The following is a 16,091-nucleotide window of genomic DNA, read 5'->3' on the forward strand; positions in this document are numbered from 1 at the left end:
TACGGGTGAAGAAGTCTTATTTAGATAAGATAAGAAGTCTTATATAGATATAGATGTCAGGTACTGTGAAGCAATCTGGGCCGAGAGTCCATGAAGTTATTATTGGAAAAAGAGGAAACTGTCTTGACTAGTTTTAGGAGTTAATGCAAAAATAAGATAAAATAGAATAAAAGGACAGTTACTGGATACATGGCAATTATTTGTCTGGTACCAAGAGGACAGAGAATAGATGATTCTCTTAAGAGAGAAATGAAAGACCTTGTAGAGTTGGTTATGTTTTTCTAAAAAATTTTTTCTATGACTCTACATGTGAAATTCTAAATCAGATTCCATAAGGAGAGTGGGAATTTATTTCCAATTGAAAAAGATCCTAATGAAGAGATAATAAATTTACTTATTTTTTAAATTAAATTTTTTTTTTAATTAACAAGAATTTATTTTCTCTCATCTTTCACCTACTGGAAAAACAAGCAAGCAAACAAACAAAAATGAGAAAACCCTTAGAACAAATTGGTGTAATACAGTAAAATAAATGCTCATGTTAGCAAGTCCAAAACTGTGTTTCATTTCTGCATCTTGAATCCATCATTTCTTTCTTAGGAGGTGGTTGATCATTATATTGATCAGAGTTCCTAAGTCTTTCAAAGTTATTTTTCTTTACAGCATTGTATAAATTCTTGGGTTCTATTCACTTCATTCTACAATCAGTTTACACAAAATATCTTACTATTCACATAGCTAATGTGTGTAGGCTTATAAATTATTCCATAGCAAGAAATATTAGTTCATTTATGTTCCTCAGAGTGAAGGATAGCACTTTCCATTATAAAATTCTAAGAAACAAAGCCATAGTCTAATAAACATAATAAAAAAGGGGATCATAGAAACTGAAGAAACCAGACATGATGGAAAGCTTTGAAGAAGTTAAAATGTTGTTAGTCCTGCCTCAACCCATGTCCTTTGTCCTTTTCAGCCCCTTATATTCAAACCTGAGCACTAATCACTCGGTTCTGTCAGACTAACATAGTAGTTACAGAAAAATGTTTACTTGGCATTCAAAATTAGGGATCATATTAAATGAGGTCTATATATCTGAAGCTTTTATGAGGCAGCCAGGCCTTAGGAAGACTTGACTTCACATCTCACCGTTACCCTTAATAGCTAGTTTACCATGGACAGTTGGTGGTGGTCCTTCATTCTTGAAGAGGAACATAATATCAGGGAGGTGATGCCATGACATGAAAGTGAATTGGATTTAAGTGAGGCAGAGCTGTGCAGTCATCAACCTCACTTTCTCTGTTGGAGCCATCTGGGTCCAGTGACAAGGTATAGTTCAGGAGATGGCCCTGGATGAAGTGGGAGACCTTGGTCTTTTTAAGCTAAGAAGGTCTTTCCCAAGTCTCAATTTGTCCGAGGCAACACCCACTCAGTGATTAAGGCTAGGTAAGAAATGAGACCAGAAAAAAAAAAAAGATGACCAGGGGAAAGTTATTTAATCTCTAAGCCTTAGGCAACTCTCTCAAGACTATAAACTATAAAGCCAGACATTAAGAAACCATAGAGGTCCTTGATATATTTGACAAGTTGCAAAACCACTGGCTAGAGTCGTAAAGAGAAAAAAACCTTGAGGAATAAATAATTTAATGTGAGCCTTTGGGAGTAAAGAATTTACATTTTAACAGGACACTCCTCAAATCTTCTTAGAAAGAATGACATTAATGGTAGAATGAAAGACTGGGGAAGGCCAGCAGGAAGATATTTCAGAACCAGGAACATCTTTTCTGATAGTGCTCCAAATTACATCGTAAGTTAAGTTTTCTTCTCTAACTGCAGAATGCCAGTTATATCACAAGGCAAGTTGATCCTAAAATCTCTGTAATTTCTTTTTTTAAAGTTGCATTTGTAAATTTTGTTTTTAGGTAATCTTTATTTCCCAGTATATTCCTTCACCTACCATATTCAGTCATCCTTTTTTTTTTTCACAAAGAATTAAAAAAGAGGGGAAAAAAAACAGAGAAACAAACCTAACCAACACATCAGTCAAGTCCTATTTTCATTGTCCCTACAAAGAAGGAAGGAAGGTATATTCTTATTTCTCTTCTTTGGGGCCAACTTTACCAAATCTATATAATTTCAAAGCAAATTTCTGAAACTATATTATTCCTTTCCACCTATAAGGCATTTTGAATATTGCATAAAAATAAACTTAAATTTCAAGCAAACTTTGAAAAAAAACCAGATCAGCTGTTTCTCAGTGCAGAAAGCACTATTATAATCTGCAAAAGAGGTTATTACTTTTCAAAGGATAGTAATAACTAACCCAGAACCCCAAAGCCCAAGTAAATAGCAGGATGTGGCAAGAGCAGTTTACCTTAGTCTAATACCTACCTATAGAATTTCCCAGACTTCTCAATATTTTTCCATTGTCCTTTGTTTCTCTCATTGTTGGAATTCTAAAACCCTTGACTACCAGGATGAATTAATGATTTTTCAGCTAATATAAACAGACCAGGTAAAATAGAAAAGTGCTCAGTAGGTATTACTTAGGATGCATTTGTCACGTTCTTTTTTTTTTTCTTCTTTTTTAGAGGTAATCAGGGTTAAGTGACTTGACAGCTAGTCTGAGGTGACATTTTAAGTCAGGTCCTACTGACTTTAGGGCCAGTGTGCTATTCACTGTGCCATCTAGCTGTCCCTGTCACTACTCTTATGACAGAGAATCATCATTCCTCAGTCCCCTGTTCTGCTCAGGATAGCACATTATAACACATTTATAATACATGTTCCAACACCTATGCCTGAAATACATTTCCTCCACTTCTGCTTGTTTAAATTCTATTTTTCTTTCAAGTGACATGAAGACTTTCCTACCAGTTTGAGCACATGCCCCAAGAGATTTCTGGGACCCCTGCAGCTTTTAAGAGACAGTGCAATGGTTGTTGTTTTATCCCTGACTAATCAAGGGTTTTGATTTAGCTAAGATGTTTTCACTGAATCTGGGAAGATGTTGGAGGAGCATGAAGAGAGACCACTATAGGAACAAAATTGCCTGGAAGAAGACAGTCAAAACTTGTCAGTTGACAAGTGCTAGCTCTGTATCTGTATATCCCATTGTAGTTCATCAGGGAGTGATCCCTGCACTTGAAAAGATAGACGCTTTAGTTATCTGCCCATCTCTAAAGACCTGTCAAGAGCTAAAAACATTTCTCAGATTTGGTGGCTGTGAAAGAAAAACAATCTACTCTTGTATTTTAGTAAAATTTGTCAGGCACATTTTTATTAATGTGCAAAGAATCATATCAGTTTACGTCCCAGTCCTTTACGATTCTTTAGAAGGGCAATGCCAAGGAATGTTCAAATTACTGAACAATGGTACTCATTAGAAATACTTAAGATTCTGCAAACTAGGCTTCAGCAGTATGTGAACAGAGAATTAACCGGAAGAGTGGGTGGTTTTAGAAGAGGTAGTGGAACTAAAGACCAAATTGCCAGTTATAGAGAAAGCAAGGGAGTTCCAGAAAAAAAAAATCTATTTTTGCTTCATTGACTACACTAAATCTTTTGACTGTGTGGATCACAACAAAACGTGGCAAGTCTTTAAAGAGATGGGGGGTGTGGGTGTGGGTAATGTACCAAATTATCTTACTTTTCTTCCAAGTTGCATGTATTCAGTTCAAGAAGCAATAGTTAGAACCAAAAGTGGAACAAGGAATTGGTTTAAGATTGGAAAAGGCTCTATATTGTCACCTTATTTATTTGACTTATATGCAGAGTACATCATGTGAAATATCAGGCTGAATGAATCAAAAGCAGGAATTAAGGTTGTTGGGAGAAATATGAACAACTTCAGATATACAGATGATACCACTCTGATGTCAGAAAGTGAAGAGGAACTAAGAAGTCTCTTGATAAGGGTAAAGAGGAAAGTTAGAAGCTAGCTTGAAGCTTCACATCAAAAAAACTAAGATCTTGGTAACTGGCTCTATCACTTCCTGGCAAACAGAAGGGGAAGAAATGGAAGCAGTGCCAGATTTTATATTCCTGGGGTCAAAGATCACTGCAGAAGCCATGCAATTAAAAGATGCTTGTTCCTTGGAAGGTGAACTATAGCAAATCTGGACAGCACTAAAAAGCAGAGACATTAGTTTGCTGACAAAGGTTTTTCCAGTAGTAGTGTACACCTATGAGAGTTGGAATATAATGAAAGCTGGAAGAATTGATACTTTCCAATTGTGGTGCTGGAGAAGACTTTTGAGAGTCCCTTGGACAGCAAGGAGATCAAATCAGTCAATACTTAGAGATATCAATTCAGGCTATTCACTGGAAGGTCAAATACTGAAGCTGAAGTTGTAAGTACTTTGGCCATAGTAAGAAGATGGGACTCATTGGAAAAGACTCTGATTTTGGGAAAGATTGAAGGCAAAAGGAAAAGAGGATGGTAGAGAATGAGATGGATAAATAGTATCATGGAAGAAACAAAACATGAACGTGGACAGACTTTAGAACATAGCAGAGAACACAAAGTCAAGAAGAATCAGACACAATTGAATGATTGAACAACAATCATGTTTTGAGAGAGGTTCTGACTTGCGCTGGTTCTGATACATTAGAAAAGCCTTCTTGTTCCAGCAGTTTTCAACTCATTTTAATAATATCATTAAACAAAAAGAAATTGGACCAGAGGAATGAAACAAAAGCATATACCTGAAAAGATCTTTCTTTTTGAAACTTAATACTATCTGTAAAAAGGTCCTCTTTCATTCTATATTTGTTTAATAAAAAGTCTGCATTTGTTTAACAAAAACACATTCCAGCTCTAGTTTGGTCAACAGTAAACAAGGACCATCCAATCTTCATTTGGTCCCCACTAACTAGTCACTCCTCTTATTTTGATCAAGGCTTCTGTAATTGGTAACTGGCTGTTGAGGTCAGTCTTTGTGAAGAATACCATTGATGGAAACACTTTCCACCTGAAAGAAGGGAATTCTGGAAGAGTTGTCATGATGTGTAATGGAAGTTCATTCATTCATCTAAATATGTGCCTACTGTGTGTCAGGCACTATGCTAAGCTCTTGGAAGTTCCTTGCAGAGACTTTAGAGTACATGTACACATTCTTAAACTGGTTCCAGTCTGCTAATAATGTGTTGAATAGAAGACTCTGACTGATTGCTGCTATAGGAACCAGAATTTGGAATGCATTTAAAAGGCATTATTTGACTTAGTCCTTTTTCTCTCTGTTTCTCTTGGTTGAACTTCTTCTCTTCCTATCTGATAATGAAAGACAGTGCTATGGGGAAAGTGATCTCAGCTCCTGTCCTTCTGATGTCCACATATAGTCTCAGTTATTTACTTCAATGTTTGTTTTAGGTGAAGGAAGTGGGAGGCTTTGACATTAGAGTTTCAGAATGTCAGGAGAGCAAGCTGTACAGAGTATAGGAGTCCAGGAGTCTGAGAATTTGGGAATGAGTCCATGCCAGATTTTGCAAACAACATTGATATCTCAAGGATTGAGGTAGCTGAGATGAAGAATCCTTTGGCATTTAGATGTGAACTTGGTGGTACTGTGTTATATCTGAGTTTACTCTGTCCAGAGACCAAGGAGGTATGGAGTCAATATGAGGTACTGGAGAAGATGTTTGTACATCTGTTGTTCTATCCTCAAAGCAATATCTCTTTTGAAAATCTAAATGATGTTGACATTGATTAGTTAAATGGAACTGGGGCACCAGTCAGTGGTGGCTAACAGTAGGTAGGAACATGAATGGGGAGGAGAGAAACATTCCTGGAATGGGGGCTCAAGCTGATAGCATTAGAGAAGAGGCACCACAACCTATCAAAAGTATCCCTACAACTCAGAGAGGGTTATGTAGCCACCTTGCTTGGGGAGAGTGAGGTTACACCACATGCTTGATATACAACTATTCTGGGGAGATTGGGTAGGTTTTCAATTCAAGGAAGACTAAGGACACTTGATATTGTACCGAGAGCCATTGGAGCTTGCATGGAGATGAACCTGTACCTTGAATCCTTGTGGTGGACTTCATGTGCTCTTTCCCCTTGTTAAAGGCATATAGCCCATAGCTCCAGGTTGGTCCTTCAAAGCCCATAATCAGAATCTGTGCCAAAAAGGATTAGTCACTGAGAAAGGAAGGGCCACTTACTATGTGAGCTATAAGAACTGGGGACAGATTCCCAACAGAGAAATGATCAAAGGATATGAATAGGCAGTTTCTCAAAAGAAGAAATCTAAACTAACAACAACCATGTGAAAAAATATCCCAAATCATTAATAATTAGAAGAATATAAATTTTAAAAACCTTGATATTTTATCTATTGGAAAAGATGATGAAAAAGGAAAGTGACAGCTTTTGGAGGGGATATAAGAAATTTGTTGTTTTTGATGTTCAATTGTGTCCAATTCTACATGACCCCATGGACAAAGTCTGTGGTGTTTTCATAGTAAAGATGGTGAAGTGGTTTGCCATTTCCTTCACTAGTGTGTGTTCCCATTTTACAGACGAGGAAAACAGTCACACAGCTAATAAATGCTTAAATGTCTTGAGGCCAAAACTGAACTCAGGACTTCAAAGTTCCAGGCCCAGTACTCTATCTACTGAACCACCTAACTGTACAGATGCAGACAAACTGGCACACTGTTTAGTCGAGATTTGAATTAATCCAGTCATTCCAGAAAGCAACTTGGAATTATGGCCCAAAAGTCATTAAACTGGGCATACCCTTTGCCCCAGCATAATACAACTACTAGGACTACACCCCTAAAGGGAGAAGAGAAAGAAGAAAATGACACGTGAACAAAATTATTTATAGCAGCTCTTTTGGTAGCAGCAAAGAAATGGAAACTAAGAAGGTACTCGTGAATTGGGGAATGCCTAAATAAATTATGGTATGTAAATATAACATAATGTTAATGATCCTTAAGAAATGACAAAAGGGATGGTTTCAGAGAAATCTGGGAAGACTTATATGAACTGATGCACAGTGAAATGAATATAACCACAAGAATAGATTATACCCTAACAACATTATAAAGAAAAACAACATTGAAAGACTTGATAGATCTAATAAATGCAATGACTAGCCCCAATTCCAGAAAACTGATGATGAAACATGCCACCCACTTCTTGATATATAGGCAATGGACTTACTATATTGAATAAGACATTTGTTTTTGGATACAATTAGTGTAGGAATTTGTGTTGTCTGATTATACCTATTTGTTACAAAGACCTTGTTTTTCTTTCATTTTTTTCCTCAATAGGGTGGTGGTGGTGGTGGTAGGAGGACCAGAAAGAATAAGAATACCATAGCAAAAAATAAAAGTAAAAAAGAAGAGAATGAAAAGATAGTCATTTAGGATTATTTTAAAAAATGCAAAGAAGAAAAGAGAATTAAATCCAGAAAGGATCAGAGACAAGCAAGACAGTTATAAAAGCTATAGATTAAATTTATTATATATGTATATATATATATATATAGATGAAAATAAAAGCAAGCTGAACATATTAGAGATCTGAAGTTTCATATAAAAGTCTCCATTTCTCTTCTACTAAGTATGTGGAAATGCACATTTTATTTGGTGTTAAAATCAAAATAAAAATGAAATTAAAAAAAAAGGATCAAGGAAGGGCAATTTCTACTTTCTCTCAAGGCAGCCTCTTTATTGGGCCACAGATTTCTCCCTTGAATTTCCAGCAAGGGAGGAGAAGGAATTGTTCTTCCTTCTCCCCACCAAGTTACGATGGCAATAAGAACTTGCACTTGCCTAGGGTACACCTGAGATGGAACTGAGATCCTGGCTTCTTCCTTTGCTTTGTATTTCTTTCCCCAAGCAAAGGTGTCTACACAAGGATAACAAAAGATGGATGTTTCTGGCTTTAGAGGCAACCTCTGAGTTTTGGAATTCCCAGGGTCAGATGCTAGTTACCTGGCAGGAAGTGGTTTCTACAACAGCTTCTCAGAACATAAAACTGCCAATGCTAGAAGGATTCTGTAGCTGAAGGGCTGAAATCATGCCCTATCTTGACAGGAATCCAGATTTATGAGTTGCTCAGGTAACACAGATCATAGTAAGTGAAATACCCGTTCAGCTATCCTACAAAATATTTCATATTTAAATTGTAGTAATGGAAGGCAGTTGATTGGACATGCCTGATTCATTCATTTTTGTCTGCCCCTCTTCTCAGATCAGTTGATGAAATTAGAGAATGTAATAGGCAGGCATTAGGACAATGAAGAATCTTAAATAAAGTCCCAAGAAGTGTTTATGTTATCTTATCTCTTTATGATTAGTAATGAATTTTTTTAGTCAAGCTTGATGGAATTTGAGGGTAGCTAGCCAAAGGATTGGCCGTGCCCCTAGTGGCCCATTAAAAACAAAGCACAATCTCTAAGGAATGAATGGAGGTAAGTGGCAGATATGAAGCGTGGTGAGATATGGCAGTCAAGACCTTTGGAAGAAGAACCCAGCACATGAGAGGGAATTACTCTTTGCCTCTTTGGGAATGGGAAGAGCTTTATTTCTGTTTTCGTCTCCCATCAGTGATGGTATCTTGGAATGGACCTACTTTTATATTAGGAAACACCTCACACAATTGGAAGTAAGTTCAGTAAGCCAAAACATAATAACAGAGGAGTTTTGTGAACCAAGAGAATTGGTTTGGGCTACTAGGAGCTGAACTGAGGAGTGGGGCAGGCCCATGTAGCCCAGCTGAGTGATTTGTCTAGCAGAAATACTGTACCCAAGGGGATTAATATGGGGACACCATGAGAAGAGAAAGGACATCTGGGTCCTTAAGCATCAGAGGTGTGATTCACATTGGCCACATGTGTTCTCTCTTTGTGTTCCACCAGTGTGTTCTATGTGTGTGCCCACTCTTCTCACTGACACTTTGTATATTGTGTGTGTGTGTGTTTTGTAGCTAATATTCTTAATATGTCATTTTAGCAAATGCTTTTGCTTCAGATTAATTGTGTCTATTGACTTACTATTAAAAGTAAATGCAGGGCAGCTAGGTGGAACAGAGGATAGAATGCCAATCCTGGAGTCAGGAGGGCCTGAGTTCAAGTCCGGTCTCAGACGTTTAATTAGTTGTGACCCTGGGCAAGTCACTTAACCACTTAACCCTGATTGCCTCCCCCTACCAAAAAGAAAAAAAGTAAATGCATCAGAGGCTTGTGAGTTCTAGTTTTGTGAGTGAAGATTTGCAAAGTAACTTGAACTTGGAGACCTGATCAGTGAATATAAATTGGGAAGGAAAGCATTTGTTAATATAGGCTTAATTGGTTTATTTGTGTTTTAAGCATTTCTTTTGTCGTGGAGGAAATAAATATCTATCCTATATCTGATATGTACTACTTTGCACTGTGGGTACCTTCCTAGGAGGGACTCTGCTAGTCTATATTAAGAGAGACCCTAGATGATAGCAATACTTAAGCTTTGGTTAAGAAAGATTCTGCAGCACCACCTGGGTGAGGGTAAACTAGCCAAAGAGTACAAGAAAAAAAACCTGAATATCCTTTTTTTGAGGTGAGGCACTTAAATGTCTAAATAAAGTTCCCATGAGTCCAGAGCTGGATTCCTTCTATGGGAAGAGATGTCATCTAGGCCAAACATTCCGATATTGATTCTTAATTTTTAGAGTAAAGTTGAGGTATTAGCTATACATGCTTCCAAAGTGACTACAATTACAGATTTGAGAACTATGCCATCTCTATATTTATATCTATCACTATTCATATATCTACATCTATCTGGCTGGGATGAACTGAAAGCAGAAGGATAAATAAAACGAATATTTTGGTCTAGACTTCCAATAATCTTTGACTGTAGCTTCACTGAGAAATATGATCAGGCATTTAAGGAGTAAGTGAGCTTTCTTACCCTGGTGTAGACCCTTATCACCTTATTCTTAGACTACTGAAATGGCCTTCTTAGTTGGTCTCCTTTGCTTCAAGTCTCTCTCCCTCCAATCCATCCTCTACTCAGCTATCAAAGATAATGATCTTCCTAAAGCTCACTATGTCATACAAACCCATACTCTTCTCCCCCGATTCAATATACCCCAATGCTTTTCTATTACTTTCAGGATCAAATACAACATCCTCTCTTTGGCTGTTAAAGGAACTATGATTCCTGCCTTCCTTATTAGCCAAGAGATCCAAAATGAGTGCAGATGTTATATTCAATGTATACCACACCATATATCAGAAACACAGAGAAGGATGCAAGTGATCCATATTGGAAAGTTGAGTAGAACACTTATCAGAGGAGAGCAAGTTTAGGACTTCTTCACAAGTGGATCATAAGTAGAAATATATTTCGTAACTGTGCCAATCCTCTCTCCACAATCTCTTCTCAAATTTCCTTATAGCATTTTGTCTGGACCTTTTCCTTTCACTATCCCAGTCTTCCTTTATCCTACTTATTTATATACATTATGGTCTCCCTCCCCTATTCTATTGTAAACTCCTTTAAAACTCAAGTAAACTGAGCATCTTTTGGCTGTTCAAATTTACCTTCTTTTGGAGAGAAGGGAGTGGAGGGGGAGACAGACAGGAGAGGAGGAGCTGAGTCTTCTTATGGGGTTGTATTCGTACTTTGTTGTTGAAGAAGACCATGCCATCAGAAAAATGATGACATGACTTGCACTTGACTTTGTTTTGAGTGAGGAAGGGCTGTGCAGGTCACCAGCCTCACTTCCCCTCCTGAGCCATCTGAATCCAGTGATCTGATATTCATCAGGATGATTTCCTTTCCCTTCCCTTTGTTCCCCTCTCCTCCCATTCCCTTCCCTTCCCTGAACCTTAAACCTACTGAACCTGTGAAGTTCAGATACCATGGCGCCCCTACCCCATGCCTAAAGGCTCTCTTCTGGACCCTCCTGGCTTCAGAGTGATTATCAATAGTAACTGTTGCTGTTTCTCTCACAGCCTGATGTCTTTCTTTTCTTTGCCTCATTAAAGGGGCCATGCCCTGGCTACTTCTTAAGCAAGTCTATTCAATGAATGGGCCTTACTTACCTCACACTAAGTGAGTACCTGCATAGACCTTGACCTGAAGGGGCCAAGGTCTCCCATTGCATCCTGGGTCATCTCCAGTCATCCTGATGAATATCTGGTCACTGGATTCAGATGGCTCTGGAGGAGAAGTGAGGCTGGTGACCTGCACAGCCCTCCCTCACACAAAACAAAGTCAAGTGCAAGTCATGTCATTATTTCTCTGATGGCATGGTCTTCTTCAGCCATGAAGGATGAACACAACAAGCTCCCTTAGGGTAGGGACTGTGTCAGTATTCATTTTTGTATTACAAGTATCTACTGGTTTAGTGGCTACAGAGAACTATCTGGAGTCACAAGCCCATCTTCTGTTGCTATTGGTTTTTTCCCCCCATTCTGTAACTCTTTTGCATTTTATTGGTTTAATTTAATGTTCCAGTTGTTGGACTTGCCTTTTCTTCAGATGATAATATGCACTTTTAGCTAGGTGGCACAGTGAATAGAGTGGTGGGCCTGGAGTCAGGAAGACTTAATTTTCCTGAGTTAAATTCTAGCCTCAGACACTTACTACCTGTGTGATCCTGGTAAGTCACTTTACCCTGTTTGCTTCATCTGTAAAATGAGCTGGAGAAGGAAAATGGCAAACCACTCCAGTATCTTTGCCAAGAAAACACCAAATAGGATCAGGAAGAGTCAGAAATGACTGAACAAAAACAACAAAAATTCTTATTATTTCTGTTATTAAGGCAAACTTAATAGATCCTCTCTAAACAAAGTTCCTGTCTCATATTTAAAATTTTGCAGGTTACTTTGCCTTGGACTTTTCTTTTATCAAAACTAGGAGCTTCACTTTGGGATTTCCCTGTCCTCTTCTTGTGTTTGTTATCTTGGTTATTTTGAATATTTTCCCCTGTAAGAGGTCTCTTTGTTGTTCAGAGAGTTCTCTGAGGTGACTAAGTCTCTCTGTAAACTTTTCTAAGTTTTTCTGCTTTATCAGCTGTCCCTCTCTTATCTACGTAGAACAGTATGAGTTCTGCTGGGTTGATAATTCTGATAATTCCATTCTTCTTACTTTTGTAAGTATTATATTTCAGTTTCTGAAATCTCCCCTTGTCCTGAGAAAATCTACTGTGACCCAAATTATTGTTCCTTGGTAAGCTTTTATTTCTTCACTTCTTATGGTAACTTTTTTTCCTTATTGTTGTAGTATTGGAGTTTATCTATGATGTGTCCAGGGGTGTTAAAATTTTGTTTTCTAGTTTTGTGAATCCTTTCTATCAGCTGGTTGTTTTCTTTGATCATTTCCTGAAATAAAGCATCTGGATTGTTTTATTTTCTAAATATTCTGGGATGTTATGATCTATTCTCTAGGCCTATAACTTGGGCTTGAGTATTCGGTTGTTACTTTGTGTATAATTTCATTTTCCACTGAATTAAGTCCTATATCTATTGCTTCTTTGAATTTATGTTTTTGTGTGTGTGTGTGTGCTCTCCATTAGTCAGCATTTCCTCATTTTTCAAATTAAAACTTTTTCACTTTATTTCCCAGTATAATTTTAAAAAAATTCAAGCTCTTATCTAGTCATTTGATTTTCTTAGACTTAATTCTTGCCAAATTCCTTTGAGTATGTTTCCTATCCATTTGCGAGTCTGTATCAGAATTTCTTGTGTGGTTTCTTTTTCCATCATTACTTCTGCTACTTTATCTAATTAGGTAGCTCTACAATTATGAGAAAAATTAGTTGTACTGACTCTTTTTTGCTCATTTTTTGGTTCTTGGCTGATTTTTATTTTGGTGTGTGTGTTTCTTAGCTATTTCTTTTCTTTTTGGAGTAACTCTTTGTTATTTATGTGTAGAGTTTGGCTGCCTTTAATCCTCTTACTCTCTCAGCTCCAGTCTTCTTCCTTTTCCTGTTGTATTTATTGAGAACTACTTACTACTTCTCATATACTAATTGGCACTTTAAGTTTTCCTTTCTGTATACTTCTGCATTAGCTTCTTGACTAGACTGAAAATTCTTTAAGGGCATAAAAGATTCCTTATGCTTTGCTGTTTGCCCTCCAGTTCAGTACCTTGATGTAGCAGGTGTTCAACAAACATCTGGGATTACATTCTACTGAAGTAGATCTTGTTCTCATGGAGATTTTGCCAACTTGTCTCTCATTCACATTACCATATTGCTTAAGCACATGTCCCAGGCTCTTTCCCCCAACCTCCTGTGCCAGCACCCTGGGTGAGAGGAAGAGGATGTCCATTTTCTAGCTGTATGATCATAAGCCCATCACAGAATGTTTCTGATCCTGAGGAAACTTTTAAACAATGTGAGTTCCATAGGTTGCCTTGGTTCTGAGAGCTTCTACACCAATGAAATCACAGGATCTTGACATTTTGACATATTCTCAGGGCCCCATACATATCAGGCACTTAATAAATGTTGCTTGAACTAAATTCTACCCTTTATCTCTTTCTCTTTTTCCTTTATCTATTTTTCTTGTTTCTCTTCCTGTCTGATTATTCCTTCTGACTTCTCTTTTTTTCTCTTTCTCATTCATCTTTTTCATTCTCTCTTCCTCCATTTGTATATGAATATGACACTTTACTGATTTTTTATTGTATGTATGCATAGAAACATAAATACAAATATATGCACATACACAAACATATTTAAACAAAACAAATTCCTACATTGGCTGTGTTAAAAAATGCATGTCTCTCACATCTCTGCTTTATCACCAGTCCTCTGGTACTGCAGATGGTCATTGCATTAAAAGTCTTTCAAAGTTGCTGGTCTTCAGTCCTGTTCTCCAATTCCATATATGACCGAAACTTGACATATGTCTGTGGAGGAAGCAGGGTATAGCAAAAAGAAGACTGGACTCAGAGCTAAGACTTGAATTTGACTCCCAGGGCTAAGTTATTCTATTTTGATATGCTTGACCTGCTAGTAGATTTATTCCATCACACTAAAGAAAAAAGAAAAAAAAATTAGTTTTGAAATTATTAAGTATACCCATTTCCTCTTAAAATATTTGATACACTTGTACTTTTTATCATCTATTTTTATTAGGTATGATTTTGTAGAATTTGCATTTAATGAAGATTTTCAATTATATCAGGTTTTTTGACTTTTTCCTCTTCAGATTTTAGCATCTCCTGGATTTTAACCTTATTTTGTCTAATCTAGACTTAGGCATGAAGCTGTTCCTTAAAAAAACCCTGAATTTAGAGTTGTGCTGGAGCCAGTTTGAACCAGTTAGAGAGAGTTGATTGTTAAATTTTCAGTGTGAGCGTTTTTACCTTGGAAATAAACACTACAAATCAGGGCTTGATTGATTATTTTGTTGATTGTTTCAACTTACAAAAGTGATGCAGAAAATGGTTAATAATACAGATTAAACTTAAAAGTGAATTTTGGTAAGTTTCTTTTTTCTTTTTTTTTTTTTTTAAAGAGCCAGTTGTTAAATTTTTGAGCACATTCCAGCCTATACTTGTTGGTAATTCGCTATGTGACTCGGAGTTCTGGGGGCCATTGAAAAAAAGCAGTGGGCAGCTCCTGACTATAACCACTAAGATCTGTTTCCAATTTTGTTATGATGAAATACTGCCACATAACGGAAGTGTTCATATCTTCTGTCTATTTCATGGATCCTTCTGATTTGCCTGCTTTAGTGGTCAACACCATTGGCAATGAAGCATTTCCAGCAATTGGAATATTTTCAGTGGATTTTGCCTTCTTGTGGTACCAGGATATTAAAGATTGTTCTTTAGTCCTCTGTATTAAGCTGATCATTGTAGAGTTTTAAGTGTATCCAGACTACAACTCTTACCTGCCTGGTTTATTTCTTTGGCTCTTAGGAGCAACTTTCAGACTGACAGGGGTGTTATCACTAATCAGTGGCATTGCCAGAGTCCAATTTACTAGCATTTCAGGGTTTCTGCCAGTCCTTCATAGTGATCTTAATGGTTTTAGGACACCTGAAGTTTCTGTTGTATATAATCCTGGCTGGCATTTCTCAACACTGTCATTGTACATCTATCTACATGTGGAATATAGGTTGGGCTTAATGATATGGTTATTAAGAATAGTAAGATCATTGTTATTTCGGTTGATGTCCTCATTCTTTTCATCCTACAGAGGAAACTAGGTATCAAACAGAGCCTGGGCCTGGAGTCAGGAAGAGCTGAGTTCAAGTGCAACATCAGATACTTATTAGCTATGTGACTCTGAATAAATCATTTCACCTGTGTTTGCCTCAGTTTCCTCAGCTGTAAAATGAGAATAATAATAGCACCTACCTCACAAGGTTGTTGTGAGGTCAACTGAGGTGATATTTGGCACATAGTAGGTACTTAATAAATGCATGTCCCCTTATAGTCAATGGAGTTCTGATAGAAACAGTGGTGGGACGAGTCACTGTTTTAGTATTTTTTTTTTTAATTTTTGGTAGACTATCACATAGTTGGATAAAACAATGTTCTCAGCTTCAACATGAAGTCATCAAGTATGAAGAGATATATTAACTTGGTTTAAAGCAATCATTCTCAGATTTTTCCACAATAGAACCCTTCAGTTTTAAACAAAATTTTGGAAGAACACTTGTAGTTAAATCCTCTACAATTAATATTTTAATGCCTTAATTTTTATCAATTTTAACTTAATTAATTTTAATTAATGTCTTATAATTTTTACTATTACTTTTACAATCTAAAGTTCATTTTTGAAAAGAAAAGTAAACTTGTGTTTCAGGGTTTCTTGCAATACAGTTTGAGATATAGATGTCTGGCTTAACTCCTTGCTGAATTTTTCAACTTCTTTATCTTCTGCAACAAATATTGGCACAAAAATCCACATAGTGATCTTTGTTTATACTTATCAAGTACATTTCAAGGAAAGTTGACCAAGTGTCTCATGAAATTATATTTCTTGTTGCCTTTGGGTGGATGCTGAAACCAATTATGCTGACTCCTTTATTTGCCTCCATAAGGAGAACTGCTGAACTATCCTTTCAGTTAACTGCTCATAGTATCATATAATCAGAGCTGGAAGGAATATCAATCTCCGAAAATTCTCA

At 36.9% G+C, this 16,091-nt stretch overlaps 1 protein-coding gene and 1 pseudogene across 1 annotated transcript in view; one reads left to right on the top strand and one right to left on the bottom strand.

Annotated features, from left to right (window-relative positions):
* The window catches only part of MSL2 (MSL complex subunit 2), a 113,066-nt gene that overhangs the window by 51,749 nt on the left and 45,226 nt on the right, over nt 1–16,091 (top strand). The window lies entirely within an intron of this gene.
* Nucleotides 1–16,091, bottom strand: part of LOC140507928 (uncharacterized) — a 52,486-nt pseudogene that overhangs the window by 32,046 nt on the left and 4,349 nt on the right.

The sequence above is a fragment of the Notamacropus eugenii genome, chromosome 5 (assembly GCF_028372415.1).
Source record: "Notamacropus eugenii isolate mMacEug1 chromosome 5, mMacEug1.pri_v2, whole genome shotgun sequence".
Classification (NCBI taxonomy): domain Eukaryota; kingdom Metazoa; phylum Chordata; class Mammalia; order Diprotodontia; family Macropodidae; genus Notamacropus; species Notamacropus eugenii.